At 35.5% G+C, this 22002-nt stretch overlaps 1 protein-coding gene across 2 annotated transcripts in view; it reads right to left on the reverse strand.

Annotated features, from left to right (window-relative positions):
* The window catches only part of LOC138711163 (uncharacterized), a 1508851-nt gene that overhangs the window by 1066537 nt on the left and 420312 nt on the right, over positions 1 to 22002 (reverse strand). The gene's annotated exons all lie outside the window — the stretch shown is intronic.

The raw sequence follows: 22002 nt of genomic DNA on the forward strand, positions 1-22002 counted from the left end.
TGAAGATCTAATTTCAGATATTCTCTACATCTACTTATATAACCCCAAAATGTTTCACTTTCATATCATAAATATAGCATTAACATGTATAATTAATAAAGAATAGTCACATCATGGCATTAACTGTAATAATATTTCATTTCTAATGGTAATAATGTCATCAAACCACCTCAAGTTTTGTAGTTTTTAATATCCAATACACAGCTGTACTCATAAACTTACACACCGCAGAATCAGGGTTGTAAATTATTTTTAATAAGCCTTGAAGTTTTTAATAACCAATTGAATTTGAACTATAAATATGTTAGCAATCTTGCAGATCATGGCCTTCGTGTAATAGCCTGTTGTTTATTGTAGTGTGTGTTTTGTTTTATTCTAAAATGCAATGAATTCTCAAAACTGACGAAAGATAGATTTTGGAAAAAAGGAAAATTATGTAGGAAAATTGGCATTTCACTGAAAACTACTATTTTTCTGAAAAACTTTGGGTTCCGAGTTTCAAAATGAGGGGTCATTTATTAAAATTCGTTCAGCCGTTTTCCCGTAAGTTCAAATTATATATATACAGATTTTTGCACCAAAATCTTAGTATCACGAAATTAGGAAAGTCTGACATATAATTAAGTAACGTGCAATTTATCCAGGGCCACAAATAGGAAGAAATTTGAGAGACTGTCTCTTGTAACACATTGTCACAAACAAACGCAGAATTACTGCTATGTGCGTTGAGTCGCCCCTGTCCAACAGGTAAAACGTACACACGCACAAACACGCACGCACGCACGCACAATCCCTCAAATCCATAATTTGAAACTGTGAAGGCTAGAGTCTATATTGAAAATAAAATAGTGAAATGGCGAAGTCATTCATGCAGCTTAATGAACGTATAATGGAATTCCATCCAATTAGCTCTCATCTGGAATAAAGAGACCCCACAGGATCGATACAATGGAGCCAACTCAAATTTCAGTTCAATCAACAATTCATTACCCACAATATCGCGGTTTGCATCAATCAGAGTTCTAATTCTTTCATTCATCAACTTACGGCGTGTCATGCCCGGCTAACAAGATGACGAATATATCCGCGCCTCAATTAATCAATCCAGCGTAAATTTAGCGTGTTTCGCTTTTTTTTTTTTTCCCCACGCGGGTTCCCAAAACACCAACCATTAGCACCTGTCCGGGCACAAATTCTATCGTACAACCATCTGAAATCTAGTACACATCTGTACAAAAAATTAACAGGGATTTAAGGAAATACCAATCACTGCGTGGGACATGTAGACTTCAATTAAAGTAGGTCCACTCCCTCTGTTCCAAAATATGGTACAGATTTGTTAAAGTTCTCAGTAATATAACGTAGCTTTAATACATCTTCTATAGTCCCGTCGCTCTAATTTCCGGCAGCCAATCACGTTGCAGGTCGGCTACATTTAAACGTGTGCGTCTTGTGATTCGCTGATGAAGATGTTAAGCATTTCCTAAGGCTGGATAAATACTTACAGACGTGGACAAATTATTAGCAAAATTGAAGATTTTTATTACATATTTTTACAAAATATGATTCTTCAACTTAGACTACAGTTGACATTTTTGCGTATTTCGAAATTATTAGCAAAATTGAAGATTTGTATTGTATATTTTTTTTTACAAAATTTGACTCTTCAATTTGGACTACATTTGATATTTTTGCATATTTACAAATTATTAGCAAAACTGAAGATTTTTATTATATGTTTTTACAAAATTTGACTCTTCCTTCAATTTAAACTGCAGTTGACATTTTTTGCATATTTACAAATTATTAGCAAAATATGAAGATTTTTATTATATATCTTTACAAAATTTGACTCTTCAATTTAAACTACAGTTGACATTTTTGCACATTTCTATCTATTGTAATGATAAAAATGTGCAAAATTGTCAACTGTAGTCTAAATTGAAAAGTCAAATTTTGTAAACAGATTTGTCATAAAAATCGTCAATTTTGTTAATAATTTGTCCACGTCTGTAATATAGGCTAATCGCCCGCCATTTTGGCTCTTTCGTTGGCGTTCGCAGAAAGCACACGAGGACGTTATTTGCCGCTCAGTTACAGTGCGTTTGATTTATTATCATAGGAGCTACGACATGATAATGTTTAACTGTGTGGCAAATAGATCCCTCGTCTGGTAGCTCGGCAACGAAAGAACAAAAATGGCGAACGATACTACCTACCTAGACTTTATAGAGCCTTGACTTCTTAAGACGTAAGCAAAGAGGAGGAGTCACGCCGGAAATAACAGCGTCGCGACTTTAGATACTTATTTGTTTGATAAATTAACATAAGAAAAACATAAAAATTAGGTACATTTCATTCTGTGTGATGTCAAATTAATAAAAGAAAAAACAAACATTGTTTTGAGAGACAAATTAACATAAAAACTGCAATTCTATCATAACAAGATTGTTGACCAGGTACGTGTAGACGACAGAGAATTAGCTGAATTGCAGATCGCGCCGGAGGAAGCGAGACAGAAGCAGGAACTGCTGAGATCAAGAATACAGAAGAAGAAAACATATGTGAAGAAATCAGATAAGAGCGGCTTAAGTACTACAAATGCAATGAAGTTTAGTGACACCAGTAAAAATTCAAGTGATTTGGGAAGTGATTCAGCCAGATTAGTGGGAAGGAAGATCAGTGCCGAGAGGAGAAATGAAATTGTTTCTGTGAGTGCAAGAGCTGAAATGGTGAGAAGTGAAGTGAAGAAAAAGAATGACGAGTTTATAACAGAAAATGGTGAAGTGGATGTTTCCGGTCCAGAGACGACTAAGGAAGAGACGACTAAGGACTTAGTAAATAAATTGAAATATGAATTAGAGGAGTGGAATAGGAAGTTAGATAAGACGATGGAGGTAATCAAAGTAGGTAAGGAGTATGGTGGAGGAGGCTAGCTAGGGTAATGAAGTATAATACTTACTTACTTACTTACTTACTTACTTACTGGCTTTTAAGGAACCCGGAGGTTCATTGCCGCCCTTACATAAGCCCGCCATTGGTCCCCATCCTGAGCAAGATTAATCCAGTCTCTACCATCATATCCCACCTCCCTCAAATCCATTTTAATATTATCTACCCACCTACGTCTCGGCCTCCCCAAAGGTCTTTTCCCCTCCGGCCTCCCAATTAACACTCTATATGCATTTCTGGATTCGCTCATACGTGCTACATGTCCTGCCCATCTCAAACGTCTGGATTTTATGGTCCTAATTATGTCAGGTGAAGAATACAATGCGTGCAGCTCTGCGTTGTGTAACTTTCTCCATTCTCATGTAACTTCTTCCCTCTTAGCCCCAAATATTTTCCTAAGAACCTTATTCTCAAACACCCTTAATCTCTGTTCCTCTCTCAAAGTGAGAGTCCAAGTTTCACAACCATAAAGAACAACCGGTAATATAACTGTTTTATAAATTCTAACTTTCAGATTTTTTTTACAGAAGACTAGATGACAAAAGCTTCTCAACCGAATAATAACACGCATTTCCCATATTTATTCTGCGTTTAATTTCCTCCCGAGTGTCATTTATATTTGTTACTGTTGCTCCAAGATATTTGAATTTTTCCACCTCTTCGAAAGATAAATCTCCAATTTTTATAGTTCTATTTCGTACAATATTCTCGTCACGAGACATAATCATATACTTAGTCTTTTCGGGATTTACTTCTAACCCTATCGCTTTACTTGCTTCAACTAGAATTTCCGCGTTTTCCCTAATCGTTTGTGGATTTTCTCCTAGCAAATTCACGTCATCCGCATAGACAAGAAGCTGATGTAACCCATTCAACTCCAAACCCTGTCTATTATCCTGAATTTTCCTAATGGCATATTCTAGAGCGAAGTTAAAAAGTAAGGGTGATAGTGCATCTCCCTGCTTTAGCCCGCAGTGAATTGGAAAAGCATCAGATAGACTCTGCTGTAAGTTTCACTGAGACACATTTTAATTAATCGAACTAGTTTCTTGGGAATACCAAATTCAATAAGAATATTATATAAAACTTCTCTCTTAACCGAGTCATACGCCTTTTTGAAACCTATGAATAACTGATGTACTGTACCCTTATACTCCCATTTTTTCTCCAATATCTGTCGAAATGAAGTATAATAGGGTAGAAAATTAGTGAGATCTGAAAATGGAATGTACACAAGAAACAGACATAATAACGAACATATTGGACAATGGTGTAGTACGTTTTAGTAACAAGTATTATTAGAAACCGTGTGTGTTCGATATAAGTGTACAGTGAAAATCAAGAACAGAGTCGTAAAAGTGTCAATTTTGAATGATCTAAATGGGGTCGAAAGTTAAATGAGGCCTATAAGAGCGTCTACAAAAGGTATAACTGTAATGGATGTAATTGTAAGGTCCACATTCTTCTTCCTCTTCTTCTTCTTTGGCACTACGGCCCTTGTAGTCTAGCCTTGGCCTCCCTTAGGATCTTGGTCCATTCCTGTCCAACCAGAACCTTCTGCCTCCATCTTCTCACGCCTAGAGTCCTTAAATCGTCCTCCACTCCATCCAACCATCTTAGTTTCTGTCTGCCAATATTGCGCCTGCCTTCTGGTTTTGTGTTTAGAATCTTTTTTGGTATAAGGTCCACATTACATGGATGTAAATGTCGACATCAAATATATATAATATAACATATCATACGAGTAGATGAGATGAGGAGATGAGATGAGATGAGGAGATGAGATGAGATGAGGAGATGAGATGATGAGATGAGAGGAGATGAGATGAGGAGATGAGATGAGATGAGGAGATGAGATGAGATGAGGAGATGAGATGAGGAGATGAGATGAGGAGATGAGATGAGATGAGGAGATGAGATGAGATGAGATGAGATGAGATGAGATGAGATGAGATGAGATGAGATGAGATGAGATGTGATATGATATGATATGATATGTGATATGATATGATATGATTATGATTATGAATTTGATATGATATATGATTTGATATATATGATATGATATATGATATGATATGATATGATATGTGATATGATATGATTATGATTATGACTTTGATATGATATATGATTTGATATATGATATGATATGATATGATATGATATGATATGATATGATATGATATGATATGATATGATTATGATTATGACTTTGATATGATATATGATTTGATATATGATATGTTATGTGATGATATGATATGATTATGATTATGACTTTGATATGATATATGATTTGATATATATGATATGATATGATATGATATGATATGATATGATATGTGATATGATATGATTATGATTATGACTTTGATATGATATATGATTTGATATATGATATGATATGATATGATAAAAACTGCAATAAATTACAACCCGGTTTTTATACGACTGTTGAGCCTTAGATGTTCTATTCAACATTGACTGGGTTGGTGTTACGTTTGCTGCACCAGGAACACCACAGCTGGTGCCCATTTGATTTCTGTTGATGATGAACTATTTAAATATTATACAGTCTAATCCGTTTGGGTATGGATAGAGTACAAAGTAAGAGGACCCGGACTAGAATGGAACTAGCGAACTCTGAAGGACATGGAGTGTAACAGTTACATACTACATACTTAAAATATTCTGGTGGAAATATTAATAAACCAGAAAAAAACCTGAATCGCGTCATAAATGACAGCAGAGAGCCCCGAATAATGTCGACATGTGACTGCAGGTTCAAAGTCGTTTGAAAGAATAAAAGCTAGTAGCTGTAACTGTCTGTCTGACATAAAACATCTGATTCTCAAAATGTTTTACAGAAGAACGAAGCGACAAAAGCCGCACCATTTCTCAACCAACAAGTGGCACAGACTTGGGGAATTTCCCTAAGGGCTGAAGGGGAGACACCCTCTCGGTTTTAATGGTTAACACTGACACAAATTCGACAGGGAGAAACGACTATTAAGATATTATTTAATATAAAAACCACTTAAAACTCTCCAAATTATATAAAATTTGCTGCAATAACTGTTGTTGGTTGATCTGAGACGGAGGAAATTTGGGAGAAAAGTAGCCTATACTACAAAACAAATTCTAAAACTTCATCACCAAAGCCATCTCCTATCTTATACTAAGGTTGGATAAAAAGTAATGGCAACAGTTCGATATTTCTGACATGGCTTTATTCACAGGGTTACAACATTTACGTACCGTGTATATAGTCGCCCCCCTTATTTATTACCTTTTGCCAAATGTTTGGAAGGCGTCGTACACCATCAGCGCGTCCATCTTTGTTGATGTTCCGTATTGACCGCCCTAAAGCACGGATAAGTTCATCTCTGGTATTGTACCGGGTCCCTCGCAGTGGTTCTTTCACTTTGGTGAAAAGATCGTAATCGCATGGATCATATCGGGTGAGTACGGTGGATGTTCCAGTAGTCTGCGTTTTCCGTCTGCCTTGGAGGTACAGCGTGGTGCAGTATTACCCCATCAATGTCATACGCCACAATGAACATCTCCTTCACAGCACTTTGTGCAGGGCGCACTTTCTTTGGACGAGAAGAACCTGGATGCTTTCTTTCATTTGATTGACGTTTCAAATTTGATTGGTTCGTATGAGCGAGCCCAGGTTTCGTCCAAAGCGACGATTCGTCCAAGAAAGTCGTCATCTTTCCTTTGGTATACCTTATTTTATTTCAAGGAGTGCAGTTCGGTGGCTCCTTTGAACACCCACTTACAGATTTATGATTTCCTACAGAAACACCTCTGACAATTCCATCCTGTCCCCTCGTCCCAACATTGCATAGTTGCCACAATCCTGGTGACCCTCGAAATTATGCAGTGAAACTGACGGAATTCTTGGAATTTGGAAAAGAAGCGACAACTCTGCCTCCACGTGGATTTGACGGGAACCTGTCAATTCTTCTGAACAAGGGTTGTGATTGGTTACTGACAGGAGAAGACAAGATTTCCGTCACAGTAAGGAAGACATTTATTTATGACAACCAATTAGTAGGGGGCAGTAGAAGGTCTGTCGGCAAAGTCCTTTCTATGAAACTGCACTCCATGAAATAAAATAAGGTATAGCGGTCCAACAAGGCCTGTGCGACTGAATAGCGGTGTCATTGTTAAACCTCGGTAACCCAGAATGTCTTGCAGAATGTGGAGCACAGTTTTGTGACATACTCAGACTTCCGCTGCTAACTCACGAGCAGTCCATCGGCGATCAGCATCCAACAGGGAAGCAAGGAGTTGAACTGTGTTGTCCTCCATGCGGGGTCGTCCTGTACGGAGGTTGTCCTGAACGGCATCCCTGCCTTCCCGAAACGCTTTAACCCATCGTGCCACTATGCGATATGGCAACGTTGCATCGGCATATGCTTCACGCAGTCCCTGAAAACATTCTTGTGCACTACGACCTCGTGTCACTTCAATTTTGATCCAGGAAGGTTGCTCAATTTTATAAACGTGGTCTTAGGGCGCTCGCACTATCCCTATGAAAGTCAACGTTCTACACACTGCAGTAGATTGACAGAGTACTGTCGCCGCTGGCTGCATTAACTCATCTAACAGTCCTTGTTCAAGTCCACACAGCTGGCAACTCTCGTACGCACCATCGTCACGTGACAGCAGTGTTGCCATTACTTTTTATCCAACCTATGTATGTTTGCCTTCTTACTGTTCTCTCCTCCATATGTAATCCTGTGGCCACTTATTTCAGTAGGGAAATTTTTATTTTCGATCTACATTTAAGTTACAACGATTTGTCTTTCGTTTTTAAAATAAAATTATTTTTGCAGCCTATTGTCTCCCACTCTTAAGATGAGATCGTAACAGATTTCTTTGAAGGCTAAAATTCTTATACTATTTTTTTAACACGTTGTGAATCAAACACAGAAAAGGTGCATACGAAATAAATGATGAAATTTTTACGAATACTTGGAGCAGGAGATGTATATCCAGAGACGTCTGGTGTTTATGCTATACGTATTTATATTGCTGTCAAGTTCGATGACATTCCGCCGGTTAGGCAAGCCTTCTAAAGGCAGTTTCTAGAACACACTTTATCAGCTCTTCTGGAGGATCTTTCACTAAGTAACGTCAGGAAATGTGATTTCGTAGCGACGAGATTATAGCGCATTGTAATCGAGAGGGAAATATTTTACCTAAATGAAACACATCCCGGTGGTTGAATTGGTAGAGAGGGTTCTACACTTGGCCTACACATTCGCCAGATTTGACACCCATGAATTTTTCTTTTCTGAAAGGCCAAGTCAAAACCCTCGTGTAAGAGAAGATTCCGGTCAATAAAGGAGAGGAGTTTAATGTCAGAATATTGCTGGATATGGCGATATGCGCGATTTCAGATATTTTTCAGACAACTCACCCGTCGATGCAAAGGCGCTAACGACAATGTTCTGAAGTAAACGTTGGTATTTTGAGTATATTTTATGGACAATTTGCACAAGAGTATTTAAATGTGTACTTATTAAATCATGGTCTATGTCATAATCGTGAGGGAAACATTTTACCTAAAGGAAACATCTCCTGGTGGTTGAATTGGTAGAGAAGGTTCTACACCTTGGCCTTCACGTTCGCCAGATTTGACACCCATGGATTTTTCTTTTCTCAAAGGCCAAGTCAAAAAACTTGTGTAAGAGAAGATTCCGGTCAATAGGCTACAGGAGAGGAGTTCAACGCCAGATTATTGCTGGATATTGCGATATGCGAGATTTCAGATATTTTTCAGACAACTCACCAGTCCATGCAACGGCGCTAACAACACTGTTCTGAAGTAAACGTTGGTATTTTGAGTATATTTTATGGACAATTTGCACAAGAGTATTTAAATGTGTACTTATTAAGTCATGGTCTAAGTCATAATCTGAGGGAAAAATGTTTAACTAAATGAAACATATCCTGGTGCTTGAATTGGTAGAGAAGGTTCTACACCTTGGCCTCCACGTTCGCCAGATCTGACACCCATGGATTTTTCTTTTCTGAAAGGCCAAGTCAAAACCCTCGTGTAAGAGAAGATTCCAATCAAAACAGGAAAAGATTTCAACGCCGGATTATTGCTGGATATTGCGATGTGCGAGATTGCAGATATTTTTTCAGACAACTCACCAGTCCATGGAACGGCGCTAACAACACTGTTCTGAAGTAAACGTTGGTATTTTGAGTATATTTTATGGACAATTTGCACAAGAGTATTTAAATGTGTACCTATTAAGTCATGGTCTAAGTCATCTTGCCTGCACTCGCGTTATAGAAGGACCGCTGGTTCGAAGCCTCATTTGGGGAAGAAATTTTCTAGTCATATTTTAGTCAGTGTATGGGACCGGTGTTTACCCAGCATCGTGATGAATTGGAAATCTGCGTTAAGTTTCGAAATCCGGCAACGAAAACCAGCTATAACGGGGTTCAGGGGGGTTTTCATCGTGCTAACACTCGTTATCCATGTTCTGATTGGATGATGCCTTCTGCTGAGGCATGTCAACGTGACACTAGCAGCTGCATGATCGACCTTGGCTCTTCATGGGCTGTCGTGCCACGGATTTTATTAGTAATTAATTAAAAGAGAATGATTAATTTTCAATGAATTAATTTATTATATCAAACTACCATATGTAAGTGAAAAATTCATGTATTTACGTTTATCTTGGTTAAGTAACAGACCATTCTTTTTACATCAAGATGCAATATTATTAATATCTGTTTGCAAATTTGCTTCATCTATTGGATCGGATGTATGATAAATAGGGACCGGATTTTTATGTAATTACATATTATATTCCTTTCAAACTAACCGTATATAAATAACAAATCTTTGCGAATCTTGTAATTATCATTAATATATTAAAATTTGATACTACATATTTTTACATATTTACCCCACATTACACATTATGGCTAAGTATTACATAAATCTACATATTTAGGGGTTTTTATTCATTTTTTACTTCTCTGAAAGGGGGGGGGAACTTCTGCTGGGAAGTTTACAATTTGAAATACACAGACTTAAAAAGCCTTTTCACCTACCCAAGAAAGGATATATTTCGGGACGAAACATAACGTCCTTAGTTGTAGGAAGTAATAGAGGCACTCACCCCATACCGCCCACTGTAAATGAGTGAACAAAAGGCAACCTTTCTCATACAACTATTACGTATTGTAAAAATCACTCAGAAAGTAGCGGTGCCTTCATGCGGTGGATGGGACGAGGACGATATGATTTGTCTCGAACTATAATTGTTCTGCACACGTCTCAACAAGTCGTTCCCATGCAATTTGCAACCTTACCCACCCTCTTCCTAATTCTTCCAGGGAAAACCCGTGTCAAGTCTGACATGAGACTTTCAGGTTATTGCTTGACCTCTTTATTTTAAATTTGGTAGACCTATATGGAAATGGGATTTTCTGAGCAATTAGAAAGTATGATTCCCAGCTGGAATAATCCTACTCTTCTGAATGAGACATGAATGTCACTTTTCAATGTCACAACAGTTTGTAAGTGCCTATAGTATGAGGTTTTAGTGGCTACTTGTTTCTTACAGGGAGCAGCTAAAATGCATGTCTCCCACATCTCCTCTTATTTCCTCCTAATCCAGTAAAGCGAAACAGTGCTTTCAATACTGTTGTGTCATTCATTTCACTCAGTTCTCTAGTTTTAGTACTTACAATACCTATAAAGTGTGTATCTACTGCTTTTAACTAACTAAAATGCTCCCTGTATCTTCAACCCTAACGACAAAAATAAAATCATGGATTGCAATGGACGAAGCCTTGACTCCAGATGGAAAAATAGTAATGTGTCAAGTGTGCGTTAAAAAAGTCTGGTGCTCTATGAAATCACAACTGGAGAGTCCTACCTATCCTATACCTGCCAGATATTGATATTAATTATTTTCAAGATTTTACAAATTTCGTATATATTCAGCTTATTTTTCTTGCATAAAATGTACATATTTCACACCTTGATACAGTATTACATAAAAATCCGGTCCCTAATGATGAAAGAAGTAAATTATTGCGAACCTCACGAAAAGTATAAGGAAGTGGACCTCATCTCTGTGACACCGGCTTTCTTTCCATGTGGAAGGCTTGCAAGCCATTGGTTGCGAACCGCAGGTGTGGCAACAAGGTCCAGAGCGTGTTTGTCCCGAGGGCCGCACGCGTGAGAAGGTCCATTTTACGGGCAACAGCAGCATGCAACGGTTTAAGGACGCCCCTCTTGGAAACAAGCTGGGAATGTGGGTCGGTACACGCCAACAGCTCTGCAACGACGCAAATATGCACACTATATTTAAAAATGAGCATAATCATATTTGCATTTTTAATGTGGAATATTTTTATGCGTTTCACTGCAGAAAAATTGTAATAAAATTACAGCACTTCTCAATATCCGACTTGCATGGATGCTATACGCAATACATTCGTTAGGTAAGAAGTTTGATTTGTTCATTCATTTGTTTATTTATTTTTATTTATGTATTTAACTAGCTAGCGAGTACAAATTAAAATTATAAAACAAAAATGTTTCTAGCCATTATCGTAAGAGCCAGGCTCGTGTACGGTGTGGTCTTAGCTAATAATATAACATAAAATTTACTAAGTAACTTAATTCAAACCAATAAACAACACCAAGAGCAAAAAAAGAAGAAAGAGAAAAAGAAAGAAAAAAACACATTTAATATAAGGTCCCTGAGCCAAATAACGCCATGTATACCTTTAACGCCACCCTATTAAAATTTGTTAACGACACAAGTGCACTACTGTAGCCTGCATTCGCTTGCAATCTAGTGATGAAATGAGTTACTAGCTGTCCGCTGACATTTACGAGTAACATTATATTCCATCATTTTCCTGTTGTGTGTTGATAGTGAATGGCTGTTCTTATATCAAGGTAAGAGGCAATATTTTATTTTGTGTGTTGAGCAAATAATAACTATATATTTTCGTGATCCTTAAACATTCGTCTATGTATAGAAAGTATTTGGTATCTATAAAATTTGAAAATGTTAGAGAAACAGGCATGTCATGTTATCAAGTACTCAGTAGCGCTTTAACGACATGTGGCATAAAAGGTCTACAGACAAAATGTTAGGTTATGTTAGTACTAAGGCTGACAGTACAGCATCAGTGTGAAAACATCAGGAAAATCACTAAGCTTTCAACTTACAAATGTTCAGAATGTGCAGTGATGATATTGCTTCAATTGCTTATCGAACTCTTAATTTTCTTTTATTTTACAGAACTTAATTTTTTTGTTTTACTTATTGGAAAACATTCATATTAAACTAAGGTAAATGCTTTTGTGTTTAATAACTTTCTACTGTGTCCCATTGTCTCTTTTTTTAAAGTAAGGAGTCACTTAGTCCGTTAAATTTACTACAAAAACGAATAATTAAAATTTGTTTGAAGAAACGTTTCGATTATCCAACTAAATTAATTTATTCTGAATTTAATGTATTTAATATTGAACAAATTTATAAGTATACGTTGTTAAAATTTTATCATAAAAATCGTAATAATTTGTATTACAGACACACAATTATGACACAAGACGAAATATTAATTCAACATTAGTAGAATCTAAATGTGTCACATCTGCTGGTCTAAAGCATAGCATAAATTTTGGCCCTCGGTTGTACAATGCTTTAACTAAATTACACCCAGAACTTCTAACATGTAACCCACTAACATATAACAAGAAAATTAGAAACGTGTTAATATCTTCAATTTGATTAAATAAATTTACAGCCTATGTGTATGAATTAATCAACCTACATTATATTTCTATTCTATAATTTTGAAATACATATTAATCCTACTTTTCACGTGCGATATTATTCTTCTCTAGTGTTAATATTATATTATATAATTCCATTGCCGCTGTAATTATATTTTAGTTCCTATTTTATTTTACTTATTTATTTATATTATTATTATTTTTTTATTTTAATATTATATCTGAACTGCGACCGAGCACGAGGGCTGCTCATTCGGTCTCAAATTTTGTTAATACTACTGTATCTTCTTTTTCTATATTGCTTGTATTATTTTATTTGTATTTCTCTTTGTTTGTCTTTGTAATTATATTTCTTTTTGTAATTATATTTTCCAGTAAGAAATATATAATTATAATTATATATTTCTTACTGGAAAACATTTTCCTAATCCATGTGATGTTTCAGTTTCAGATCATGAATCTTTCATTAGTATTGAGTGATTTTGTATCTTTCATTAACAAAAACTCAAATTTAATCGCTTAGTTCAATTTGTATTGCTTAGGAAAAATAATTAATTAACAATTATAAGTGTATAGGTTACTAGAAAATAGGTGGCGTTAATTGGACAACCTGTTCCTAATAACGCCAGTTTACAAAGTTTTCCTATTTGAGTTATAATTCCAGTTCGGTAGGATAATATATCCATTTTCATTGTGCTATTTTGTAAAGATAAGATTACAGTTTCTTTTTCATAATTTTTGTGTTTGTACATAACTTATTTCCAGAGCAAAAGTGATTGAAGTGTTAAGGTGGCGTTATTTGGTACGTGTACCTTACGTAAATTGACAATCATACAGAAGTCAGTGATATTAAAAAAAAACATGAATATAGTCTACAGAAATAAAACGTAAAAAATACACACATTTGTTAATATTATATATCATAAATAATTTTATAAATTTCCTTTTTAAAAGCTTCAATTATAAAATATTTCAAATTTGTTAAATGGTTTGTAATTTTATTATAAAGTCTTGGGCCGAAACTAGCACCATGTTCAAGAGCTGCACTTATATCACATTTAGACTCAATTAATGGGAAAGTAGACTTTTGTCTTCGAGTACGATATTCATGTCGATTAGATTTATGTTTTATTTCATTTCTGTGGTAGTAACTTAGTAAACTATATTTATAAATTTCTTCAATAGTTAATACTTTAAAATCTCTATAAATTAAATCTGTTGGGTAATCCATATTTTTGGTTAGAAAAATTTTTATTAAACTTCTGTGTAATAAAATTAATATCTGTTTGCAAATTCGCTTCATTATGGCCCAGATATGGGCAAATTGGGATTTCCCGGGTCCTGATCGAGTCAAAAATCCTGATAAAACTGGTATTTAACCTTTTGTTGAAGTCCGGACGACCTAGTTAGTCAAATCCACTCTCCTCACCTCCACGCTGGGGCCCCCTGGGATCATTTAAGATGAGAAAGAGAGGGTGGTATGCGGAAAGCAACGGGAAGTTACCGCATTTATCTTTCCTAAGAAAAACTGCAAACACGGTATGATGAGTCTTTCCACGGTAAAAGAGCCCGACTTAAACAATACCCCATTTGGAAATAGTGGGTGAAGAAAGAATGATGGTGAAACTGATCAAGAAGAGAAAAAGGAATTGGCTAGGTCGCTGGCTGAGAAGAAACAGCCTACTGAAGGATGCACTGGAAGGAATGGTGAACAGGAGAAGAGTTCGGAATAGAAGAAGATATCAGCTGATTGACAACATTAAGATATATGGATCATATGCGGAGACAAAGAGAAAGGCAGAAAATAGGAAAGATTGGGAAAACTGGGTTTGCAGTGAAAGACCTGCTCTTGGGCAGCGCACAATGAATGAATGAATGAATGAATATGCTTTTCATACAAGATTGATGGATTTTTATTTATTTTAGTAGGTTATTTTACGACGCTTTATCAACATCTAGGTTATTTAGCGTCTGAATGAAATGAAGGTGATAATGCCGGTGAAATGAGTCCGAGGTCCAGCACCTAAAGTTACCAAGAATTAGCTCCTATTGGGTTGAGGGAAAATCCCGGAAAAAACCTCAACCAGGTAACTTGCCCCGACCGGGATTCGAACCCGGGCCACCTGGTTTCGCGGCCAGAGGCGCTGACAGTTACTCCACAGGTGTGGGCTTCTTTTATTAGTGTTTTCTTTAATGTATTATATGTTTTTCAATGTATTCTGATGAAGCCGAAGCCTAAGATTGCATTCTAATGGCCAAAATAAATTGAACTGAATTTAATTGAATTGATTCCTCGATATCATTGTTATTAAATACCTGTTATTTCAGGTGTGGGTTTCTTTTATTAGTGTTTTTTTAATGTATTATATGTTTTTCAATGTATTCTGATGAAGCCGAAGCCTAAAATTGTATGTCTAATGGCCAAAATAAATTGAACTGAATTTAATTGAATTGATTCCTCGATATCATTGTTATTAAATACCTGTTATTTCAGGTGTGGGCTTCTTTTAGTGTTTTTTAATGTATTATATGTTTTTCAATGTATTCTGATGAAGCCGAAGCCTAAGATTGTATGTCTAATGGCCAAAATAAATTGAACTGAATTTAATTGAATTAATTCCTCGATATCATTGTTATTAAATACCTGTTATTTCAGGTGTGGGCTTCTTTTAGTGTTTTTTTAATGTATTATATGTTTTTCAATGTATTCTGATGAAGCCGAAGCCTAAGATTGTATGTCTAATGGCCAAAATAAATTGAACTGAATTTAATTGAATTGATTCCTCGATATCATTGTTATTAAATACCTGTTATTTCAGGTGTGGGCTTCTTTTATTAGTGTTTTTTTTAATGTAGTATATGTTTTTCAATGTATTCTAACGAAGCCTAAGATTGCATGTCTAATGACCAAAAGAAATTGAACTGAATTTAATTGAATTGATTCCTCGATATCATTGTTATTAAATACCTGTTATTTCAGGTGTGGGCTTCTTTTATTAGTGTTTTTTTTAATGTATTATATGTTTTTCAATGTATTCTAACGAAGCCTAAGATTGCATGTCTAATGGCCAAAATAAATTGAACTGAATTTAATTGAATTGATTCCTCGATATCATTGTTATTAAATACCTGTTATTTCAGGTGTGGGCTTCTTTTATTAGTGTTTTTTTCATGTAGTATATGTTTTTCAATGTATTCTAACGAAGCCTAAGATTGTATGTCTAATGGCCAAAATAAATTGAACTGAATTTAACTGAATTGATTCCTCGATATCATTGTTATTAAATACCTGTTATTTAAGGTGTGGGCTTCTTTTATTAGTGTTTTTTTTTATGTAGTATATGTTTTTCAATGTTTTCTAACGAAGCCTAAGATTGCATGTCTAATGGCCAAAATAAAATCAACTGAATTTAATTGAATTGATTCCTCGATATCATTGTTATTAAATACCTGTTATTTCAGGTGTGGGCTTCTTATATTAGTGTTTTTTTTTAATGTAGTATATGTTTTTCAATGTATTCTAACGAAGCCTAAGATTGCATTCTAATGGCCAAAATAAATTGAACTGAATTTAATTGAATTGATTCCTCGATATCATTGTTATTAAATACCTGTTATTTCAGGTGTGGGCTTCTTTTATTAGTGTTTTTTTAATGCATTATATGTTTTTCAATGTAAAACTGTATGTCTAATGGTCAAAATGAATTTAACTGAATTGATTCCTCGATATCATTGTTATTAAATACCTGTTATTTCAAGATCAGAGCGAATTGTCAGTTCCTTTTCGTACAGGAAAATACACAAAATACATTTATTTGTTCACGGTTACAAGAATGGACCGTAACATGCAATAGCATATTTTAAAAAGACTGCAGCAGAATGTGGACAGCATTATTACAGGCCAATAACTGGTAATGTACCGGGTTTAGGAGTTCATACTGTAAGACGCGATAGTCTGTAACATGTATAGAATGATGGCATCATGGATTTATCTGCCTGTATTCGAACTCCGGTACCGCTATCAGCATGGCTGCTAGCTGCTGATTGCCTGTCGTTCAGGTGGTTGCACATAACGGCTGACGTCATACTAGTCTTGTTGTGAATTTGGAACAATTTGCCGCGACTCTCTTTGACTGGTCTGTGCATGAAACCAATAACTCCCATTCCGGCGATAGACAGCTCACTTGTCAGGCACCCCCACCAGCTCGCTAATCTGCACCAACACAGCGCCACCTATGCTTTTAATTACTGCATCGCCACTATCACCAACATAACACTTATCAATCACCACTAACGTAAACAAAGTTCCCTCCGATGACTATATCGCAGGCTGTCACGTAGGCGGTTTGGGGTTCGAGTCTTGGTGAGGACTTGGACTTACCATTCAAAATTTCATACTGGAACTTGTGGCTGACAACGTTGCAATTGTCTTTTTGACGTATAACTAGGTCTTTCTCCTCGCTAGGCATGGAGGGGTAAGTTACGAATTGGTCGTCGCATAACAATGCAACTCTCGACGCTACAGGAGGAATACCAGGAGAAAAATTAGGGCTAGGATTTTGATGAAATTGCATCTTTCTTTTAGTAAGCCAGAAACATTGCTGCTTTAGTATTTATATGTTACTAGCCGTATCCGTGCGCTCCGCTGCACCCGTTAGAAATAAATTATAAAGTAATTACATAATTAAAATAGGACATTTGATCCAGGGAACATTCGTGTTTGATAGAAGGATAAATCGTTTAATATGTTACTTGATTTAAATTGTATTTAAAATATTAAAATGCGATCATTTTGATCCAGAGACCACTCATTTGGTGCAATGACAATTCCTTTAACATGTTATTAAGTGTTATTACCAATTATTTTTGGAAAAGCGAAAATTAACAGAAAAATTTTGGCTAAAGATTTATTATTATGTTTATATTATATTACATTATATTATATTATATTATATTATATTATATTATATTATATTATATTATATTATATTATATTATGTAAAAAGTGTGTTGATAACGGGTGTACTCGAATTAGAAAGTTTTTAATTTGTTGTGGGAGCTCTTGAATCTCAGGAGGAATAGCTTTTACAACAGCGCAACATAATCTGCTTCGCTCATTACCCAATTTTTTCGCATTGCATTTATTGCATATATATTTTATGTATTTTAACACGATTCAATTGAGCATGGTTAAAATTTGAATTATAAAATAATGGATTGCTAAGCTAACGTACTATTACTGCATACTAAATTAATACACTCTCGTTGTTCGTTAATTCTCTGAGAAAAATGAATATGTTCATAAACATTATTTTAAGAAATACAGGAAATGAATATACAGAATAACCTACCAAGTTTTCTGTGCATAAGAAGCTATTTTAATCTTACCTGTCCTCAATTCACTCACAAGTTACTGTAATAACATTATAGCATTATGTCCATCCAGAGAAACTACACTTTCCAATGATGAAATAATAATTAATTATACAAATCGGTTAATTTAGCTTCCTATATTACTTCATACAAACACAGAAACATTGTCTGTAGGCTATGTTTCATAGCTTTCGATTGTTGTGTCCAAGGCCCCTTATAGACGAAGTCATTTGTTTTTTATTTCAATACACCGCCTTAGATGGCAGTTATTTTAATTTTAAAACTCATTTATCTCATTAAATATCAGTCCTATAAACATTTTTCAAAGAATAAAACTTATCAGAAATCATTTTTAAAGAAACTTTTGTTATGTAACATTTTTCACAAAAATCAATAATGAGCGAGATATTTCGATTTATTTAATTCAGGCCCCCTTATAACCCCCCTTTTAAATAACGTATTTTGAATGCCATATAGCCTAAAATCTAAGTTACAACGAACTTAATTTATATTCCAATTTTCATCGAAATCCGTTCACCCATTATCGCGTGAAAAGGTAACAAACATACAGACAGACAGACATACAAACAAAAATAAAAAAAAAGCGATTTTCGGTTTCAGGATAGTTAATTATACAAGTTAACACCAATTATTTTTAGAAAATCGAAAATTACCAGAAAAATTTTGGCTACAGATTTATTATTAGTATAGATATATACGTGATAAACTGAGTGTTTTAAGACATATTTATTAGGGAATTTTTTTTTTCATTTTTTGCCTGATTCAACTCATAAGAGCATCTTTTGTTTAAGGGTACGTACACGTTGGAGCGACGATAAACGATAAAAGAAGCAGCGATGCTATATCAGGGAGAATTGAAGCATGCATTGTTATTGAGGTGTGCATATTGGAGTAACGATAAAAGCGAAGATGCACGACAAAAGCGACGGGGTAGCAACCGTTGTTCCAAAGGTATAGGCAGGTTAATATTAGAAATGTTAGTAAAAATAAAATGATGTCCCTGTACAAAACCTCTTTTCCTACTAAACCAATTATAGGGCATTTTAAGGGCATTTTTTAGGTCATAAATGCATTGTTTTAGGACATTTTTCCATGATTTATAGGTCATCAAAATCCTAGCCCTATTAATAATAATCCCTATATGAGAAACACAAACCTCATAAATTTTTCACCGCTAAACTATAACTGAAAAACGCTAGATCTAGCGGGAAAACCGCTGAATTGGCAACGCTGTTCGATAGCGTGCGGGATATAACCAGCGAATTTTTCTCGTAATTCTCTCGTCCAGTCTCAGGGATACAGACCACCTACATAATGCAATATGTCGCAGTAGTAGGGGAGAGTCTGGTAGTATCGGACATCGGGTAATATCGGACAGTGAGTTTCTTTCATCTACCACACGATGATAGTACCTGATTGACATGGTAACGTTTCTGTAATGTCGCATAGAGAAACGTAACCATATCATTCAGGTACTACCATATGGTGGTAGATGAAAGAAACGCACTGTCCGATACTACCCGACTCTCCCCTATCCAATACGAAATAAGGGAAGTTCCTATGAAATCTTAATAGCCCGAAGAAAAATAAATGTGGACTTTCAAAATTCTGATTATTCCATTCACGTGAAGAGAGACTGGTCACTACAATTCCATGGCAGCCAACGTCATGCCCGTCTTGCACCACAAAAACATAATTGAAACGTCTACGATTGAATTCCATTGTTGAAATAGCTTATTCATAGCTATCGTAGCGTATGGCTAACAAATATTTAAACAGCGGACAAGGTGTTCCAGAATTATATTCCCATCATCAGACAGTCAATACGTGTGCCACGTGGGTTTGTCTTTTGTTTGTTTGGTCGGTACATGAGAGACGATCATTATCGACAATGTAGCACGCGTGTTTTTTTTTTTTTTTTTTTTTTTTTTTTTTGTAAATTCACAACGCTCCGACAACAGGAAAAGATGGTGGGATCACTGGTTGTAAGTCGTCGTCGTCGTTGTCGTCGTCGTCGTCGTCGTCGTCGTCGTCGTCGTCGTCGTCGTCGTCGTCGTCGTCGTCATCATCATCATCATCATTCTTCATGCCTTAGGCACTTTACTCTATAACAATTTACATATCTTCTTCGCCTGTCGAACATTTTTTCGGGTGCCATAAATTATTTTGGAAAATATTGTTTTTTTTTTTTCAGTAAAATTCTGAAGTCCGTATTTCTTTCATGTTTGACATAATATTTGATTGGTGAGAAATCACCAAGAATATCTTAAAATGCGTCACCAAATGAAAAGCTCTGAAACAAAATTTTGAGTCTTACGGGTGAAAATTTCGTAATTTTTGGTGAAAAACGTGTATATCCCATGCACTATATATTATACAGAATGGAATTAATATAACTCTGCAGATTTTAATAGCCTATTCCTTTGATAGAGTACAACAAAAAATTCTAATACCATATTAGTCCCAAGTTAATACTTTACTCAGAAAAAAAAATATTTTTCCCTTAAAAGTCAGCACTGTTTTACACGATAAGTACTACCGTATGATTCTCATTTTTGTTCTTAACATTAGAGAAACTAATGAATAATGATTTATCTCTTTGCAGTTGTTTAATAAAATGGACGACTTTTCTTACAAATTAAATAAAAATATGTGTCGTTATTTCCTGCCATTTGAAAGTCTACAGTTTGCAGTGAAAGACCTGTTCTTAGGCAGAGCAATATAAATGAATGAATGAATGAATTAATTAATTAATTAATTAACTAATTAAACATTATTATTACTATTATTATCGTCAGAGCTAGAAACTTCGTACCGATCGCTATCGCCCTATACAGGGTACGAACAACCAGATGCGACGTCATCAACGCATCAAAACAGCCACTCATACAAATAGAAGGTACAGTGGAAAGGAAAACAAACTCGTCGTCAAGGCAATATTGCCGTTTCCGGAAAAGAGAGACCTATGGGACATTCGAAATTGCACAGCTATAATTATGTTTATGTACAACTATACAAATTGTTACATACATATAGATTGACATTGATACAATATTGCTCTTTACGTATTTACACTATTTAGGCCTACACCTATAAAATATAACACAGGATGTAACATTTACAGAAACGATGCAAAACAAAAGGTTACTTACTTACTTACTTAATGGCTTTTAAGGAACCCGGAGGTTCATTGTCGCCCTCACATAAGCCCGCCATTGGTCCCTATCTTGAGAAAGATTAATCCAGTCTCTACCATCATATCCTACCTCCCTCAAATCCATTTTAATATTATCCTCCCATCTACGTCTCCGCCTCCCCAAAGGTCTTTTGCCCTCCGGCCTCCCAACTAACACTCTATATGCATTTCTGGATTCGTGCATACGTGCTACATGTCCTGCCCATCTCAAACGTCTGGATTTTATGGTCCTAATTATGTCAGGTGAAGAATACAATGCGTGCAGTTCTGTGTTGTGTAACTTTCTCCATTGTCCTGTAACTTCATTCCTCTTAGCCCCAAATATTTTCCTAAGCACCTTATTCTCAAAAACCCTCAATCTCTGTTCCTCTCTCAAAGTGAGAGTCCAAGTTTCACAACCATACAGAACAACCGGTAATATAACTGTTTTATAAATTCTAACTTTCAGATTTTTTGACAGAAGACTAGATGACAAAAGCTTCTCAACCGAATAATAACACGCATTTCCCATATTTATTCTGCGTTTAATTTCCTCCCGAGTGTCATTTATATTTGTTACTGTTGCTCCAAGATATTTGAATTTTTCCACCTCTTCGAAGGATAAATCTCCAATTTTTATATTTCCATTTCGTACAATGTTCTCGTCACGAGTCATAAT

Source organism: Periplaneta americana, chromosome 12 (genome assembly GCF_040183065.1).
Source record: "Periplaneta americana isolate PAMFEO1 chromosome 12, P.americana_PAMFEO1_priV1, whole genome shotgun sequence".
NCBI lineage: Eukaryota > Metazoa > Arthropoda > Insecta > Blattodea > Blattidae > Periplaneta > Periplaneta americana.